Source organism: Ranitomeya imitator, chromosome 5 (genome assembly GCF_032444005.1).
Source record: "Ranitomeya imitator isolate aRanImi1 chromosome 5, aRanImi1.pri, whole genome shotgun sequence".
In the NCBI taxonomy this organism is placed as follows: domain Eukaryota; kingdom Metazoa; phylum Chordata; class Amphibia; order Anura; family Dendrobatidae; genus Ranitomeya; species Ranitomeya imitator.
This window is the reverse complement of record NC_091286.1, coordinates 483,117,360-483,132,602: the sequence shown is the minus strand read 5'-3', so window position 1 is coordinate 483,132,602 and position 15,243 is coordinate 483,117,360.

Sequence of the window (15,243 nt, the reverse complement as noted above, 5' to 3'; positions counted from 1 at the left end):
GCTTCGTAAGAAGCATTTCAAGGTCCTGGAGTGGCCTAGCCAGTCTCCAGATCTCAACCCTATAGAAAACCTTTGGAGGGAGTTGAAAGTCCGTGTTGCCAAGCGAAAAGCCAAAATCATCACTGCTCTAGAGGAGATCTGCATGGAGGAATGGGCCAACATACCAACAACAGTGTGTGGCAACCTTGTGAAGACTTACAGAAAACGTTTGACCTCTGTCATTGCCAACAAAGGATATATTACAAAGTATTGAGATGAAATTTTGTTTCTGACCAAATACTTATTTTCCACCATAATATGCAAATAAAATGTTAAAAAAACAGACAATGTGATTTTCTGGATTTTTTTTTCTCAGTTTGTCTCCCATAGTTGAGGTCTACCTATGATGTAAATTACAGACGCCTCTCATCTTTTTAAGTGGTGGAACTTGCACTATTGCTGACTGACTAAATACTTTTTTGCCCCACTGTATGTATTGCCACCACCATGATAGCTATCAAAGCATTCAGGCATTGTTGAATATTCTACATTATTATCAATAGTAACATTTCCTGCATTTCCACCAAATTGCAACACCTCCTCGGCACTCAATTTTTTCACAATCATCAGCACATTATTCTTAACTCAACTCACAGTTTTTTTGGTCTGAGAATTGTCCTGAACTCCCTGCAATGATGCCTGATTCCAAACTCTAGATTTCCCTGACTCAGTGTGCCACTACCATTACCAGTGCCCCTACTACCATGGCTGGTAGAGCCCACAACACAGATAGGCATTTGAATCATGTCCTCCATCTCCTCGCACCCCATGTCTTTCGAGTACAAAGATTGACTATCCATCTCATCCAATAAATTACCAGGAGGAATGTATTCTTATGAAACATCTTCCTTAGTCCCCAGGGTACTGTGGGTTAATGAGCTAAGGAGATGAATTAATATTTCATTAAAATAATTGAGAGACAGATATGTAAAGGATTAGGGACCCAATTCCTAAATGAATTTGCATTTTTCACTTTTAATGTTTAATGTACTTTTCACCTGTTTTCATTTGGGCTTAATTTTTAATTTTATTTTTTTCCTTAAGGTCTATCTATTACAAGTTCATCAATGGCATACTACATTGTTATGGGGTGTATGGTTGCTAAATTGGACTGGAAAAAAAGAATGCAAAAATTACAATCATGCCAGCTCCTTCCTTTAATCAGCACCTTTAACAGCCGCTGGTGAAGCAATGCTCTGCCCGCAGCTGTTAACTTGTTAAATCCCACTGTCTAACAGTGGCATTTAACATGCGCCAGAGAGAACGGGGGTGTGCATCATTCCACACTTCTGTGACCTGATTGTGGAGCTGTAATATGTTTTCATGACAGCCAGGGGTCTGCTGAAGAACCCCAAGCCTGTCAAAATGATCCTCCTGTGAAAATGATCAAGTGACTGGGATTCATAAGAGATCGTTATTTTAGCTATACATAGCAGTGCTGATGCCCTACTTTGTATAGCACAAGTGGAGCACTCACTAGAACCATTGGGTACTCAGAACCATCACGGTTCTTAAAGGGATGTGTCACAGTGGCATTGACCCGGTCCGTGGCCCTGGGCGTCCAGTAAAGGTAAATAGATGAAAGTGGAAAACAAAGTCTATTAAGGAAATGTTTGTGACCCCACATATGGTATTCGGCCAGGGATAGCCGACGCTGCTTAAAGGAGTCCTCTGGGAATGATGGTATTGCAGCAGAGGTGGTATAGTTCCTCATAGGTAGAACTTAGTCCCCAGGTCTCCCAGTGTAGTTGGTAAGGATTATAGATGGTGAAGTGCAGCGAAGAATTAGAGGACACAAGGTTGCAGTCTCTTAGCCTTTTACTGATAGTATGCAGCCACAGTCCAAAGTATGGATCACAGATGATGGTGAGGTCCGGCCAGCCTGGAAGCAATTAGGAATTCCTCTAGCCAGGTGGGGTTGGAAGCCTTCCTTACTGTGCTGTGTTGCCATCCCTTGCTGCCTAAGGCTTCACACAAGGTCCTCACTTTCTCTCTGTTTATTAATAGGACAATATCCATATGGCAGGGAACTCGAGCCTGTTTACAGGTGTCCCTACTTATGGCCACTCTGGGCTCTATATGATGCTGTGCCTTCAGATGTAATGGTGGACAGGCGACTTGAAATCTCCTGCCCGCCAGTTTCTGCTGTGGGGCATACAGTTACCCCCACATCCTTGGAATTATGGCTTCCAGTTTCTTGCACTGATTTTGGAGTGAGCCCTCTCGCAGATCCACTCCCAGTATCTTTCCTCTCCTTCTTCTCCCCTCACAGTCTCTCAGAGACTGCTCTGTCAGGAGCTGCAGAACCACTTGTCTGCATAGCTCAAGCTCTCCCCTCAAACTAACTACCTAACTCCTCCTCCAGCCTGAATATATAGGGAAGCCACCCATAAACTGGATAAGAGCTCGCCCTTCTGGCCTGGAGTCAGAACAGTGTTGTGCGCACATGTTACCTGTTAAAGGGATCTTCCTCGCTTCCACACATGGCATTACCCTCCCGGTGAGGAAGGCAATACCAGTGTAACAACCGGCTTCCTGGGGTGTTACACAAGTGAACAGATGATCACAGCTTCAAGTCCCCTAAAGGGACTATTAAATACTGTAAAAGGTAAAAAATAGTTTTTAAAAATATGAAAAAAAATAATGATCACAGAAGTTCAAATCACTCCTTTTTGCCTCCTTAAGATTAAAGCAATAAAAACATACACATATTTGGTATCACTGCATTTGTAAAAGTCCAATCTATCAAGATGTAAAATAAATTAATCCATTTGGTAAATAGCCAAATGAGAAACTAAACCAACCAACAAAATTATAGTTTTTTTGGACACTGTGGAATTGCAATATAATGCAATAAGAGGCGATCAAAATTTCATGTACCAACATGGTATCAGTAAAGACATCAGCTCAGGGCTCAAAAAATAAGCCATCACAAGGCACCATATCCCAAAAAATGAAAAAGTTAATGGTCTCAGGATATAGCAAGACAAGAAAAGCTGTTTTTTTTCACAAATTTCTAAAAAAAATTTACCACTTAAATAAGAACAAACTATGAATGTTTGATATCTGCACATTCATACTGTCCTGGAGAATCACATTGTTGGGTCAGTTTTACTGTATAGTAAACATGGTAAATAACCCCCCCCCAAAAAAAAAAAAAAAAAAAATTGTGAAATTGCACTTTTTTGCAATTGCAATGCACTTGGATTTTTCTCTAGGGCTACACATGATAAAAAGAATGGTGTCATTTAACGGTACAACATGTCCCTCAAAATACAAGCCCTCATATGGGTATATGGAAAGAAAAATAAAAAGCCATGGCTCTTGGAAGAAGGGGAGCAAAAAGCAAAAAATTAAAAGCAGAAAATAGCACAAGAGTGAAGGAGTTAAGAATGTGGCCATATTTTAACATTTTTTTTTTAAAACATGCACACTTTGTGAGATTGACAACTTCAATTAAATTTCAGGAATGTTGATATTTTTATTTTGTCTTTAAAAGAAAACTGTTAAAAAAATGCAAAAGTAAGATAAAAACTGATATTGCTTATGGCTCGCCCATCACACAAGCCAAGACACACAGTTTCTCTGAAGGACAAGTCTTGGCTTCAGTACTTTTCTTCAGTAGGAAAATTAGCACTGAGGGTACTTAAGCTACCCATTGTATGTAGATTGTCAAGAATGCTATTTTTATAGGTCCGAGTCAGGCTTAGCACACTGTCCACAGTATATTAATTCACTTCTTTTTGGGGGCTTGAGGAAAAGCAAATCATTACACTCGTACTTGAAATTTATCTTTTGAAAAGTTAAATGATGTAAACTATGAGACATCATTCTAATTGGTATTCTGATTTCTTACCATCCAGTTATAGTATATTACATCCATGCAATTTTAAATGGATTTACTACATAATTCAACATTTAATGAAAGGGCTTGAAATACTTACTTAATACACGACTGCATTTTAGCAGTTGTCATTAATTGGGATATTTCAATCCGCCGGCATCTATGTTCATCCTCAAGGCTAATTAAGGTGGATTAAGCACACTACTGTATTTTCTAGCACTCTGTAGTCAGTAAGACTTTCATATACTGTTTACCACTTATAATTATCTGCTGCCTCAAGTGTTGCTGATCTAATTAAGTTGTGTATGCATCATTCATTTTGGAATATCCAGCATAATTAGAAATGGAGAAATCAACTTTTTTATAGTACTTTCCCTTTAGAAATCTCCCAGGTATTGGGATTTCATATGCATAGTATCCACTTCAGTAAATCCAATAAACCAACATTCTGATAGAATTTATAAAGTGGTCTGATGTCTTCTATATGTAAGCACATTATTACATACAATTCAATAATGACACTTTGATTTTAGGTACTGTAATGTTCATCCATTTACAAAAGAAGATCTTTTTTTAATTCAGTTTTAAGAAATCTATGAAATTCACTTATTATTCATTATGATTTCTATGACCAATTTCTAGGCAAAAATTAGTTGAAACCTGGAAGTATATCAGTAAGGCAAACTTTTTTAATATTAAAGTGTTACATAGCATCCTTAAAGGACAAACTACATAACCGTGGCTTTGGGAATACCCAGCTACAATTTTGAGAAAGATTCAATCCCTTGTCACAACCAAGAAGTAATTTTATCCTTTTTAATAGAGATGAGTTTGTGGATGTCTGTGTTCTGCTGGTTTGGGTGGCATATTTAACAAATTCCGGTTCAGGAACCGAACTTCAGAGCTGTAAAATGGCTATAACACGGTAGTAGTAAGGGAAAGAGTATCTGCACAAAAGATGCTTACAAACTTCACCCCCAAACCATGGGGTAAAGTATCCTCACAGAAGCTGATTCAAATGTCACCCACAGAGCATGCGTTACAATACCCCTACATAATGTTACACTAAATTTGAGCCACGAAGCATGGGGCATGATACTCCAAATGTTCAAAAATTTATGGTACAGTACTGTGTGCTGCAAATGCATCTGAGGAAAACAGGAGGTCCCGTATATAGATGAGTGAACCTTTTAAAATTGACCCATAGTAGAAATTTGACAATAGCACAGAAGCAGTCAGCTATGGGACATGCAGGAGGAATCAGGGCCTGGGCCTGCATTTAGAACCTTGAATCAAAGTTTCAATTAAGACCTCATGGTTAACGGAGAAGTGTAAGCTTTCTTATGCAACAGCTCCAATTATTTTCTTTCAGCCATATTCAAGTGGCACAAACATCAATTTCATGCAGTATTATTGGTAGAAAAATGTAAGGAAAGCAACACAGGTTGTTGACTGATCAATTGACTCACAATAGAACCTTTTATAATGGCAAAGAAGCAGTCAGCCATGGGCCATGCATGAGGTATCAGGGTCTGGCCCAGCATTTACAGCTTGAAATTGAAGTTTCAAAGAAGACCTGGTGGTTAAGGAGCAGTGTAAGCCTTCTTAGCTAGGAGCCCTAATTTCTCATGCAACAATTCCATTTTTTTTTATTCCAGCCACACTCAGATGCAACAGACATCACTTTCATACTGCACTATTGGTAGAAAAATGTAAGAAAAGTAACACACATAGTTGAGTGATTAATTAACCACACACATTAAGTTATTAACCCCTTCCCGACCCATGACGCCACGTAGGCGTCATGAAAGTCGGTGCCATTCCGACCCATGACGCCTATGTGGCGTCATGGCGGGAATGCTTCCCTGCGGGTCCGGTGACCGGGGTCATTCAAATGTCACCATACCCGCAGGTGCAGGGGGACCTGTACTTCACCCCAGGGGGGGTGGCTTTGCCCCCCCGGGTCTACGATCACCGCTGCTGACCTTTTTTTAACCCTCTCCAGCTCTGATTGGAGCTAGCGTCCATGTGACGTTAGCACTCCAATCAGAGCTGGAGGGGCGGAGAAAAACAGCACCTGCCTCGCTCCTCAGCTTCATCCCATCCGTGGAAGCTGAGGAGCGAGGTGCCCGACTGCTCACCTGCCCCCCCAGACTCCGCGATCGCCGCCGCAGCCGCCGCACACATCTTCAGAGCGCCGCCGCCGTATCCCCCACTGCCACCGCCGCCTCCCCCAATGCTAACGCCAGTACCACCGCTGCTGCTGAGGACAGGTACCTCCCCTCTCCTGTCCTCCACCCCCGCGCCTGACAGCCCCCCGCGCCTGACAGCCCCCCGTGCCTGACAGCCCCCCGCGCCTGACAGCCCCCACGCGCCTGACAGCCCCCACACGCGTCTGACAGCTCCCCGCACCTGATAGCCTCCTCCTGCAGAAGAGTTGCACCAAACACTCGCACATACACACGCACACGCAACACTATAATAAAGTTTAGATTTTTTTTTACACACGCACACGAACCACACACACAATGTCCCGCTCATCCCAGTCATCCCAGTCACAAAGGCTGTACTCAGTTGAGGAGGCATATTCCTTTCTTGCCTCCGAAGCTGATAGTGAGGGAGAGGACCCCACTTTTCTGTACTCCTCCCACTCTTCCTCCCCTAGTGACACCGACTCGCCACCCCCAAGATGTCGCAGGCCGAGAAATCGTCCGGAGCCCAGGGGAGGGGAGCCGGAGCCCAGGGGAGGAGAGTCGGAGCCAAGTGTAAGTGACCCCAACCTAGTGCTAGTGACGCCCAACCTAGCACTAGTACCCCCGTCTGGACCCCCGTCCCTGAAAACTTTGCTCCACGGATTCCTGATTTCATTCCCCAATCAGGAATCCAATTTGAGACTGCCAACCTCCGGGAGATAGACTTTTTCAAAGTCTTTTTCTCGGAGTCAATCGTCAGTCTCATGGTGGAGCAAACAAATTTGTACGCCCTGCAATTTTTTGCCTAAAACCCAAGTTCATCATTTACTACTTGGAAGCCCGTTGACTCCGTAGAAATGATGAAATATTGGGGACTGGTCCTTCACATGGGAATTGTGAAGAAACCAGAACTTCGCCAATACTGGAGTACTGATATTTTATATCAAACTCCAGTATTTGGCATGGTTATGAATCGCAAACGTTTTGAGGCGATTCATAAATTTCTCCACTTTAGGGACAATATGGACATCCTTCCTCGCGATGACCCGAATTTTGATAGATTGTTCAAAATTCGGCCGGTCATCGAACACTTCAGCAACAAGTTTGCTAAAGTGTGCATTCCCCAAAGGGAAATTTGTGTGGATGAATCCCTCATCCACTTCAAAGGGAGGCTTCAGTTCCGTCAGTACCTGCCAAGCAAAAGGGCGAGGTACGGGATAAAACTCTACAAGATCTGTGAGAGTACCTCAGGGTACACTCTCAGCTTTAGAGTTTATCAAGGAAAGGACAGCAGTATCCAGCCCCCAGATTGTCCACCTGCTCTGGGGGTGAGTGGGAAAATAGTGTGGGATTTGGTTCACCCACTGCTTGATAAAGGTTACCATCTGTACGTTGATAACTTTTATACAAGCATCCCACTCTTTCAGTCCCTCTCTGCCAGAGCTACCGTTGCTTGCGGTACTGTGCGCAGAAACAAGAGGGGTCTCCCTTTGTCACTAATTGAGCAGGTTCTCCCAAAGGGTGAGAGCCGGGCCCAATGTAGTGGCAACATGCTTGCGGTCAAGTTCAAAGACAAAAGGGACGTCTTTTTCTTGACAACAATCCATGGTCCCGGCACCACGGCCAGCACTGTTCGAGGTACCCCAGCACAGGTCCACAAACCGGACTGTGCCCTGGGGTACAACAAACACATGGGGGGAGTTGATCTTTCTGATCAAGTCCTCCAGCCCTATAGTGCCATGCGGAAAACGAAGGATTGGTATAAAAAACTGGCTGTGCACATCGTACAAATGGCACTGTATAACACATACGTGCTATCACGATGTGCAGGCCAGACCAACAACACCTTCCTTCAGTTCCAGGAGGCGGTGATAAAGGCCCTGATGTTTGGAGACGAGGAAGGAGCGGGCCCCAGCACTGCTGGAACTCAAGGTTCCCGTATGGTACCGGTGCAACATTTTCCCTGTGAGGGGAGAGCAAAAAAAAGGTGCCGGGTGTGCTATAAAAGGGGGATAAGAAGGGAAACTCGTTTCCAATGTGAAACGTGTCCCGACAAACCTGGACTGTGTTTGAATGAATGCTTCAGAATTCATCACACGTCCGTGGACTAGCCACATCCTGATATTCTACTACAGAACTCACCCACACCAGGCTGATATACACAACACCACACACACACACTAACCTGACGTACACTACACCACACCCCAACCTGACATACACTACACCACACACACCAACCTGACGTAGTGTGTCAGATTGGTGTGTGTGGCGTAGTGTACATCAGGTTGGTGTGTGGTGTGGTATAGTGTACGTCAGGTTGGTGTGTGTGTGTGGTGTACAGTACACCACACACACCTACCTGACGTACACTACACCACACCCCAACCTGACATACAATACACCACACACACCAACCTGACGTAGTGTGTCAGATTGGTGTGTGTGGCGTAGTGTACATCAGGTTGGTGTGTGGTGTGGTATAGTGTACGTCAGGTTGGTGTGTGTGTGTGGTGTACAGTACACCACACACACCTACCTGACGTACACTACACCACACCCCAACCTGACATACACTACACCACACACACCAACCTGACGTAGTGTGTCAGATTGGTGTGTGTGGCGTTGTGTACATCAGGTTGGTGTGTGGTGTGGTATAGTGTACGTCAGGTTGGTGTGTGTGTGTGTGGTGTACACTACACCACACACACCTACCTGACGTACACTACACCACACCCCAACCTAACAAACACTACACAACCCAACCTGACGTAGTGTATGGCGTAGTGTACGTCAGTTTGGTGTGGTGTGGTATAGTGTACGTCAGGTGTGTGTGTGTGTTTGTGTGGTGAATACTACACCACACACACACCAACCTGACATACACTACATACCTTCCATACACAACATAGTGTCCGCTAACGATTGGAGCTAATTTTTCATTCAAAAAGTGAAATGGCGCTCCTTCCCTTCCGAGCCTTGCCGTGCGCCTAAACAGTGGTTTACGCCTACATGTGAGGTATCGGTGTACTCAGGAGATATTGCCCAACAAATTTTAGCATCCATTTTATCCTGATGCCCATGTGAAAATGAAAAAAATTGAGGCTAAAATAAAATTTTTGTGAAAAAAAAGTACTTTTTCATTTTTATGGATCAATTTGTGAAGCACCTGGGGGTTCAAAGTGCTCAATATGCATCTAGATAAGTTCCTTGGGTGGTCTAGTTTCCAAAATGGGGTCATATGTGGGGGAGCTCCAATGTTTAGGCACACGGCGGCTCTCCAAACGTGACATGGTGTCCGCTAAAGATTGGAGCTATTTTTTCATTCAAAAAGTCAAATGGCGCTCCTTCCCTTCCGAGCCTTGCCGTGCGCCTAAACAGTGGTTTACGCCTACATGTGAGGTATCGGTGTACTCAGGAGATATTGCCCAACAAATTTTAGCATCCATTTTATCCTGATGCCCATGGGAAAATGAAAAAAATTGAGGCTAAAATAAAATTTTTGTGAAAAAAAAGTACTTTTTCATTTTTATGGATCAATTTGTGAAGCTCCTGGGGGTTCAAAGTGCTCAATATGCATCTAGATAAGTTCCTTGGGTGGTCTAGTTTCCAAAATGGGGTCATATGTGGGGGAGCTCCAATGTTTAGGCACACGGCGGCTCTCCAAACGTGACATGGTGTCCGCTAAAGATTGGAGCTATTTTTTCATTCAAAAAGTCAAATGGCGCTCCTTCCCTTCCGAGCCTTGCCGTGCACCTAAACAGTGGTTTACGCCTACATGTGAGGTATCGGTGTACTCAGGAGATATTGCCCAACAAATTTTAGCATCCATTTTATCCTGATGCCCATGTGAAAATGAAAAAAATTGAGGCTAAAATAAAATTTTTGTGAAAAAAAAGTACTTTTTCATTTTTATGGATCAATTTGTGAAGCACCTGGGGGTTCAAAGTGCTCACTAGTCATCTAGATAAGTTCCTTGGGTGGTCTAGTTTCCAAAATGGGGTCACTTGTGGGGGAGCTCCAATGTTTAGGCACTCGGCGGCTCTCCAAACGTGACATGGTGTCCGCTAACGATGGAGATAATTTTTCATTCAAAAAGTCAAATGGCGCTCCTTCCTTTCCGAGCCTTAGCATGTGCCCAAACAGTGGTTTACCCCCACATATGAGGTATCGGTGTACTCAGGAGAAATTGCCCAACAAATTTTAGGATCCATTTTATCCTGTTGCCCATGTGAAAATGAAAAAATTGAGGCTAAAAGAATTTTTTTGTGAAAAAAAAGTACTTTTTCATTTTTATGGATCAATTTGTGAAGCACCTGGGGGTTCAAAGTGCTCACTATGCATCTAGATAAGTTCCTTGGGGCGTCTAGTTTCCAAAATGGGGTCACTTGTGGGGGAGCTCAAATTTTTAGGCACACGGGGGCTCTCCAAATGTGACATGGTGTCCGCTAAAGAGTGCAGCCAATTTTTCATTCAAAAAGTCAAATGGCGCTCTTTCCCTTTCAAGCCCTGCCGTGCGCCCAAACAGTGGTTTACCCCCACATATGAGGTATCAGCGTACTCAGGACAAATTGGACAACAACTTTCGTGGTTCAGTTTCTCCTTTTACCATTGGGAAAATAAAAAAATTGTTGCTGAAAGATCATTTTTGTGACTAAAAAGTTAAATGTTCATTTTTTCCTTCCATGTTGCTTCTGCTGCTGTGAAGCACCTGAAGGGTTAATAAACTTCTTGAATGTGGTTTTGAGTACCTTGAGGGGTGCAGTTTTTAGAATGGTGTCACTTTTGGGTATTTTCAGCCATATAGACCCTTCAAACTGACTTCAAATGTGAGGTGGTCCCTAAAAAAAATGGTTTTGTAAATTTCGTTGTAAAAATGAGAAATCGCTGGTCAAATTTTAACCCTTATAACTTCCTAGCAAAAAAAAAAATTGTTTCCAAAATTGTGCTGATGTAAAGTAGACATGTGGGAAATGTTATTTATTAACTATTTTGTGTCACATATCTCTCTGGTTTAACAGAATAAAAATTCAAAATTTGAAAATTGCAAAATTTTCAAAATTTTCACCAAATTTCCAATTTTTTCACACATAAACGCAAAAATTATCGACCTAAATTTACCACTAACATGAAGCCCAATATGTCACGAGAAAACAATCTCAGAATCGCTAGGATCCGTTGAAGCGTTCCCGAGTTATTACCTCATAAAGGGACACTGGTCAGAATTGCAAAAAATGGCAAGGTCTTTAAGGTCAAAATAGGCTGGGTCATGAAGGGGTTAAAGAAAAAAAAGTGAAAAAAATTGTAGTCCGCAGCTCCTCTCCCCTCATCAAACATGTCCCCCAATCCCATACCATTCATTGATTTACCGAACTGGTACCGAATTTTGCCGACTTTCAGTAAAAATGCTCTGAAAACGGAACATGAATCCGAATGTGCTACCCCACATAAAATTACACTAAATTTCACCAAAAGCGCATGAGGAACAATGTGCCACAGACGCTGATTAAAATTTCACTCCAAGAGGCAATTGTTGCCTGAAAAATGGTTGCAGTGAGGGGTAGGGTACAACAAAAGGAAGCTAAATAGGGGTAAGAGCAGGACAATTGCCCTTCAAACAAATGTGAATAAGGAATTTACTTAAAGGGGTTTTGTTGTGAGGGAATGGACAAATGGGGATAGGGCACTATCTTAAAATAAAAGAAAAAAATCTTCAGCCAGGTGGTTTAAGTGGAAGTGGAGGAAGAGGTGGTTTTGTACATGTAAGAGGTGAAGTAGAAGGTAGCCAATGCAGTTTTTTTGTTATTTTTAACTTTTTGGGGAATGTTTTCATTTTTATGGGGAACTAATTGAAATATCAGAGAATAAAATACAAAGCCAAAGAATTATCTTGAACCAGTAGGCTGAGATCCAATTCAAGAATGAGGTATAAAAGTCCAAGTAGGAGGTAGCCAACACTTTTTTTTTAGATATTTTTATTTATTTCATATTTAAATTGAACTAATGAAAATAACAGAAATTAAATACAAAAACAAAGTATTATTTTGAACAAGGTGGCCAATGTCCAAGAGGAGGATGAGGAGAAAGTGGAGGTGGACGTGTCAGAGGCAGATCAGGTAGCCAACGCCTTTTTTATTTATTTTTTTATAAAATAACAAATAGAGTCTAATAGAGTGTAACTGGTAATCTTGTCTAGTCAACTAAAGGTATGGACAAGTCCTTTGTGATCCATGCATGTCTGGGATGACACCCCTTGTCGTGCTAAACACATTTACAGAGTGCACTTGCCGCAGAGCATCCCAACACCTCAAACAAGTAAAGGGCAAGCTCAGGCAATGTGTCCAATTTGGAGACCCAAAAGTTAAATGGGGCAGACTCATTAGTTATAACTTGGAGATGTGTGGACAGGTACTGTTCCACCATGTTGTGGAATCACTGCCTCCTGCTGATATTGACCATATTAGATGGTAGTGGTGGATATTGGGGCATGCGGAAGAACGGTTTTCACACTTTAGTCCTGATAACCCTGCCTTCCTAGGTGCTGATTGTGCCCCAGCTGTGTTGGGTGTTGGCGACTTCCTGCTCCGCCTCTAGCTTGTTCTTCCACTGAGCCCTTGCTGTCAGGTGAGAATGCCATTGGTAGTTCCCTTTACCAGCATGTACTTGTATTCACTCATATAGTGATCTGGGTCCAAGGATGGAATTAGGGATGGCACGTTATCTTTGTAGGGTACAGGAAAGTGGTACCCCAGTAATCAAAACTGGTAATAGACCAGGGATTGAATCTTGAGGAAGACAATTTGCATATTCTAGGTACCTTCTGGGAAAAGCGAAGAGTCTCCCTCTGCCAGAAGATTGTGGGGTGCAGCTGGGACCAGCTGCTTAGAAAGCTTTGCCAAACCAGGGATTGTACATTGAGGATGGCAATTTACATATATTAGGTGCCTTCTGGAAAAAGTGAAGAATCTCCCTAAGCAAGAAGATCATTGAGTACAGCCAGAACCAGATGTTTGAAAAGCATCACCAAACAGTACGCCTTACGGTGCAATAATTTTTGCCTCTAGGACATTATTGCAAGAAAGCTTAGCTGATTGAGTATATTACACAAGAAGGAAAAAACACAGCAGATTACACAAGAAGGTTACACACAGTAGATTACACAAGAAGGAAGACACATAGCAAGTCAGGAGGATTTAGGAGCAACATGGCAGATGTGACAACCTACATGGTGAGCTGCAACATGTGCTACATAGTCTCAGATCAACCAGAAGAAGAATCCAACTTCACCTGCCAGAAGTGTAGAAGAAAAGGTGCGGGGTCCGGAAGAAAGAATTGTAACTTTGAAACTCATCAAAGAAAATGAAGTTCAAGAAAGTGTCAGAGAACCTCCAAAAGCAGACGAGTGGAAGAATGTGACCAAAAGAAGCAAGAAGACTATGAAGACATCATCAACCACACAATGGAGAAACCGATATCAAGGCCTTGTGGAGGAAGGAGATGGCACACCTACAGGTGACGCACTACCAGCAAGCAAAGAAGAAAAGGGCACACAGAAACACCCAAAAGTGACAACAAAAAGTACAGCCAAGAAGCGAAGAAGAGTTTTAGTGGTGGGAGACTCACTACTGAGAGGCACAGAAGCAGCCATCTGCAGATCGGACATAAACGCAAGAGATGTTTGCTGCCTCCCAGGCGCAAAAATCAAGGATGTGATGGATAGGATACCAAAGCTCATCAGTTCCAAGGACATCCACCAATTTCTTCTGATACATGTTGGCACCAATGACATGGCAAAGAAGGACCTACCATCAATCTGCAAGGACTTTGAAGAGTTGGGGAAGAATGTAAAGGAACTGGATGCACAGGTAGTTTTTTCTTCTATCCTTACAGTAGACGGGCATGGCACCAGTAGATGGAACAGGATACTTGATGTCAACAACTGGCTAAGACAATGGTGCAGACAGCAAGGATTAGGATTCCTGGACCACAGTGTGAATTACCTGTATGACAGACTCCTCGCCAGAGACAAACTACACTTCAACAAACCTGGGAAACACACATTCGCCAGAAGACTCGCTACACTCATCAGGAAGGCGTTAAACTAGATGAAGAGGAGACGGGAAGAAAAACGTTAGACACGAACATGAAGCCAGAAGATATACTGATGAAGGTGCGGCAAAGAAGGCCCAATGCAACATACTCGGAAGGGAGGTAAAACATTTTCTAAAACAATCCACAGGGAGGAGATTGGAACAAAACAAAATCCTCTCAACTGCATGGTTGCAAACACCAGAAGCCTGACAAACAAGATGGAAGAACTAGAAGCAGAAATATCTACAGGTAACTATGACATAGTGGGAATAACAGAGACATGGTTAGATAAAAGCAATGACTGGGCAGTTAACCTACAGGGTTACAGTATGCTTAGAAAGGATAGTAAAAATCAAAGAGGAATAGGGGTTTGACTTTATGTAAAGGATGTCGAGTCCATATGAGTTGAAATACATGGAGGGAAAAATAGTAACAAAATTCTCATTGGGGTCTGGTACAAACCCCAAATGTAACAGAAATCTTGGAAAGTCTACTACTAAGGCAGATAGATGAAGCTGCAACCCATAACGTGGTCCTTCTTATGGGGGATTTTAACTACTCAGATATTAACTGGAAAACAAAGACCTGCAAGAACTATAAAGGCAACAGGTTTTTGCTTATAACCAAGAAAAATTATATTCCCCAATTGGTGCAGAATCCAACCAGAGGAGCAGCACTTTTAGAACTAATACTATCTAATAGACCTGACAGAATAACAAATCTGCAGGTCATCGGGCATCTAGGAAATAGCGACCACAATATTTTACAGTTTCACTTGTCTTTTCCTAGGAGGACTTGTCAGGCAGTCACAAAACACTGAACTTTAGGAAGGCAACGTTTGACCAGCTTAGAGATGCCCTTAATCTGGTTGACTGGGACAATGTCTTCAGAAGTAAGAATACAGATAATAAATGGGAAATGTTTAAGAGCATCCTAAATAGGCACTGTAAGAGGTTTATACCTTGTGGGAATAAAATGACAAGAAATAGGAAAAATCCAATGTGGCTAAACAAAGAAGCAAGAGGGGCAATTAACAGTAAAAAGAAAGCATTTAAACTAATAAAGCAGGATGGC